Genomic DNA, 5644 nt, shown 5'->3' with positions numbered 1-5644 from the left:
CAGCCCGCGCGAGGGCGCATAGCCGGCTGGCCAGCACAGGTCCTCTCTGCTGCCGCGTCTTTAACAGCACCAGCCTGGGCTCCGTGGCTCTCCCTTCTTTGTATATTCCTGGGCCTTTCTGTGCGGCTGGGGAAGGGCAGTATCTTCTCAGGGACCTGTTGGCCGTTCCGTTCTTCTCTGGGGCCTTGCCTCTTCCTCTGCTCTGCTCCAAGGATATGCCTTCTTCCACTTACTGTCCTTTCGGCTACCAGTGTTCTCCATTTTCCCTCCACTAAAATGCGTAGAAAAGATGTGTCAGGAAGAGTCCAGGAGAGTGGATTTAAAAAAAATTCTTAATATCTGTTTTGTTCCTTTTATGTTAAGCCCCCCAAAATTAATATACTTTTTTTAAAGATTTTATGTATTTTTTTTATTATTTGTCAGAGAGAGAGAGAGAGCACAAGCAGGCAGAGCAGGCAGAGGGAGAAGCAGGCTCTCCGCTGTGCAAGGAGCCGGATGGGGGACTTGATCCCAGGACCCCCGATCATGACCAGAGCCGAAGGCAGACACTTAACCAACTGAATCACCCAGGCGTTCCAATATACTTTTTTAAAAGAAAAAAAAAGTTATTATTTTAATTTGAAAATCAGAATTAAAGTTGGGGGGAAAACCCAACCACCTGTCTCTTCTGCTAAATCATTATATAAATATAGATTCTACAGGCAGCTTCTTTTTTTAGAACTTGGAAAAAGACAAGGCAGCTGGTGGCCCCTCTTGTTAGGGGCCCCTAGATACATGAGGCCCTTACATGAGGTGCCAATGAGTCAGTAGTGCAGCAGAGTCTTGATGAATTTTCAGAACTAAAACGACAGCAGCAATGAAAATTCCTTCACAAGTTTCTGGTTCAAAAAACAATATGTAAGTCTTTATTTGCAAATCATATCATGTATTTAGAGAATCCTAAGGGACCTATAATAAACCTACTATAGAACTAGTCCTTTAATTCAGTGAGGTTGCAGCTATAGATGGATATTAAAAAAAAAAAATTGTATTCCTGTATGCTAGTGATGAACAATTGGAAATTGAAATTGTGTGTATTTTAGATAGATAAATATAGATGTAAAGATATAAAGATAAATGTAAGAAAGACCAAGGTCCTGGATCAGAAAATTCAGTACTGTTATCAATTATCTCCGAATTAATCTATAAATTTAGTGCAGTCAAAATCAAAATTTTAGCAGGCATCTTTGAATAACTTGACAAAATTACCCCCAAATTTATATGGAAATGAGAAAGACTTGTATAGACAATAATTTTGAAAAAAAACCCACAAATGTGGACAATTATATTACCTGATTTCCAGACTGAAGATGCAGTAATAAAGGTAGTGTAGTAATGGAGTATACATAGACAATGAATTTAAAATTAATAACTTCTGCTCTGTGAAAGATATGGTTAAGAAAATGAGGTGGGAAGCTGAGAAAAAATATTTTCAATAAGTTTGTATCCAGAAGATATATAAAGGCTTCCTAAAATTCAAAATAAGGCAAACAGTGCAATGAAAAACGATCAACAGGTGTGAACAAGCATTTCACTAAAGTACATGTACAAATCACCAAAGAGTTCATGGAAAGATGCTCAATGTCATCAATCATCAGGAAAACATAAAGCAAACAAACAAAAACAATGAAATACCACAACATGGCCATCAGAATTGCTAAAATTAAAAAGTCTGACAATCCCAAGCATTTTTGAAGATATGGAACAACTGGAAATCTCATTCCTCATTCATTGCTGGTGAGAAGTTCAACCACTTTGAAAGGCTTCTTGATAGTTTCTTGAAAAGTTAAACTCACACTTACCACATATCCAAAAAATTCCACTCCTAGGAATTTTCCCAAACAAAATTCAAACCATATTTCCTCAATAAGATTTGTGTAGGGGGATGCCTGGGTGGCTCAGTCAGTTAAGCGTCTGCCTTCGGCTCAGGTCATGATCCCAGGGTCCTGGGATGGAGTCCTGCATCTGGCTCTTTGCTCAGCGGGGAGCCTGCTTCTCCCTCTGCCTGCCACTCCCCCAGCTTGTGCTCTCTCTCTGACAAATAAATAAAATCTTTTTAAAAAAAGATTTGTATAGGAATGTTCATGGCAGTTTCATCTAGGATAGCCTCAAAGTGGATACAATCCAAATGTCCATCAACAAGTAAATGTATAAACAAATTGTGATGTATTCATATGTTAGGGTACTACAAAGGCATAAAAAGAAACAAACTACTGGTAAAAGCAATAACATAGATAAATTTCAAAAAATATACTCCGGGAAAGATATCGGACACAAGAGAGTGCATTCTGTTTGATTCCATTTATATAAAATTTTGGAAGAGGCAAAACTAATTTATATTGATACAAATTGGATGAAATCAGTATTTGCCTGGCTTGAAGGTTGGAATTTTTCTGTGTGTAAAAGGAGAAATAACAGAACTTTCTCAGCTGAGGGAAATGTTCTGTGTCTTGATGGGATAGTGACTCCAATGGCGAATACATTTGTTGAAATCACTGAACTGTATAGTTAAAATGTATGCATCTTATTGTATGTAAATTATATCCCAATAAAGTTAATTAAAAATCAAATATCTATAAATAAATCTAAATACTTGCAAGACCTCTACACCAAAATTTATAAAATAATTTTGAGAAACATTAAAGAAGACCTAAATAAGTGTAGAGGATTGAAAGACTCAATATTTTAAAGTTGTCCATTATTCCCAAATTGATCTATAAATTCAATGCAATCCATGTAAAAATCTCAGCCAGTTATTCTTTGTTGACAAGCAGATTCCAACTATGTATATGAAAATGCAAAAAACCAAATGTAGCCGAGAGAACCTTGAAGAAGGGAGCACCAAAACTTCCACCAGTAGATACCAAACTTAACACAATGCTATAGTGCATAAATTGTTAATAGTGTGATATTGTCTCAAAGATTAACATATTTGTGTACACACGCATACATGCGCAGGCCTGTGAAACATACCTACACATACTCTCGATTTAGACACTGCAGTGAAATGGGGAAAGGATTTTTTCCCTAAAAAGTGGTAACAGATCAGTTGGATATCCATATGTGAAAAAAATGTATGTCGACTCTACCCTAAATAACACACAAAATAAACTCCCAATGAATTGCAGATCTAAATGGGAAAGATTAAAATGTCATTCTACATGAATGACAGAAATACACAGAAAATCATCTTCATGACTTTGGAGTAGGCAGTATTCTTCTCTTTTTCAATTTTTAATTTAAATTCTAGTTACCATACAGTGCAATTTTAGTTTCAGGAGTAGAATTCAGTGACTCATCAGTTACGTACAACATGCCCTCTTTTTAAAAAAAGATTTTATTTATTAGAGAGAGAAAGCACAAGTGGGGGTGGAGGAGCAGAGGGAGAGGGAGAAGCAGACTCCCCGCTGAGCAGAGAGCCTGAGATCATGACCTGAGCTGAAGCCGGACGCTTAACTCACTGAGCCACCCAGGTGCCCCTCAAGTGCTCTCCTTAATACCCATCACCCATCTAGCCCATCCCATACCCACCTCCCTCCATCACCCCTCAGTTTGTTCTCTATATTTAAGAGTCTCTTATGGTTTGTTTCCCCTCTCTCTTTTTTCTTTTTTTCCCCTCCCATATGTTTATCTGTTTTGTTTCTTAAATTCCACATATGAATGAAATCACATGGTATTTGTCTTTCTCTGACTTATTTCGCCTAGCATAATACATTCTAGCTCCATCCCCTCCTTGTGAATGGCAAGAGTAATATTCCATTGTACATATACCACATGTTCTTTATCCATTCATCAATTGATGGACATTTGGGCTCTTTCCATAGTTTGGCTATTGTTGATAATGCTGCTTTGAACATCGGGGTGCATGTACCCCTTGGAATCTGTATTTTTGTATCCTTTGGGTAAATACCTAGTAGTGCAAATGCTGGGTCATAGGGTGGTTCTATTTTTAACTTTTTGAGGAACCTCCATACTGTTTTCCACAGTGGCTGCACCAGTTTGCATTCTAACAGTGCAAGAGGGTTCCCCTCTCTCCGCATCCTCACTAACATCTGTTGTTTCTTGTGTTGCTAATTTTAGACATTCTGGCAGGTGTGAGGTGGTATCTCATCATGGTTTTGATTTGTATTTCCCTGATGCAGAGTGATGTTGAGCATCTTTTCATGTGTCTGTCAGCCATCTGGATGTCTTCTCTGGAAAAGTATCTATTCATGTCTTTTGCCCATTTCTTAACTGGATTATTTGTTTTTTGGATGTTGAGCTTGGTAAGTTCTTTACGGATTTTGGATACTAACCCTTTATCAGATATGTGATTTGTAAATATCTGTTCCCATTCTGTAGCCTGCCTTTTAGTTTTGTTGATTGTTTCCTTCGTTGTGTGGAAGGTGTTTATCTTCATGAAGTCCCAATAGTTCATTTTTGCTTTTGTTTCTCTTGAATAGGCAGTATTATTAAAGAGGACACAAAAAGCACTAATTATGAAGGATAAAAATGATTGTACATTGCACTTTATTAATATCAGAAACTTCTGTTCATCAAAAGACACCATTAAGAGAATAAGGAAGCAAGCCACAAACTAGGAAAAGATATAAGGAACACATATATCTGACAAATGGCTCATATCTATAATGTATAAAGAATTCTTAAAAATAAATTTTAAAAAGACAATCCAATTAAAAAATGGGCAAACACCTCCAAACAGCACTTCAAAACTAGAACATCCTAATGTCTAATAAATTTGTGGAAATATAGGCGCCTGGGTGGCTCAGTCGGTTAAGCGACTGCCTTCGGCTCAGGTCATGATCCTGGAGTGAGTCCGAGGATCGAATCCCACATGGGTCTTCCTGCTCAGCAGGGGGTCTGCTTCTCCCTCTGACCTTCCCCCCCTCATGCTCTCTCTCTCTCTCTCTCATTCTCTCTCAAATAAATAAATCTAAAAAAAAATGTGAAAATATGTTCAGCTTCATTAGTTTGCAGAGAAATACAAGTTAAAACCAACACGTCATACCACTAAACACCCTCCCCCTCCCCCTCGGAATGTCTAAAATAATAAAGACAGAAAGTGTCAAGTATTTTATGAGGATGTGGTACAACAGACACTGGCACTACCACTTTGAAAAACTGTTTGGCACAGTATAACAAAGGTAAACATATGTATAGTTTACGACCAAGCGATCTCACTCTAGATATACCCATAATAAAAATGTGTGCATTGGTTTACCAAACAACATTTGCACATATGTTTATAATAGTATTTTTTTATGTTGCAGAGACCCAAATGTTCTTTTTTTAAAAAAAAAATATTTTATTTATTTGTCAGAGAGAGAGAGAGAGAGAGCACAAGCAGGGGGAGCGGCAGGCAGAGGGAGATGCAGGCTCCCTGCTCAGCAGGGAGCCCGATGCGGGACTCGATCCCAGGACCCTGGGATCATGACCTGAGCCAAAGGCAAACGTTTAACCCACTGAGCCACCCAGGCGTCCCCCAAATGTTTTTCATCAGGAAAACGTATAAATAATTATCATATATTTACACAGTGGGATGTTATTCAGTAATAAAAATGTACAAATTACAACTACATGCAGTATGGCTGGATCTCACAAACCT

Source organism: Leptonychotes weddellii, chromosome X, assembly GCF_054177405.1.
Source record: "Leptonychotes weddellii isolate Sample4059 chromosome X, ASM5417740v2, whole genome shotgun sequence".
In the NCBI taxonomy this organism is placed as follows: Eukaryota; Metazoa; Chordata; class Mammalia; order Carnivora; family Phocidae; genus Leptonychotes; species Leptonychotes weddellii.
This window is presented reverse-complemented; position numbering follows the sequence as displayed.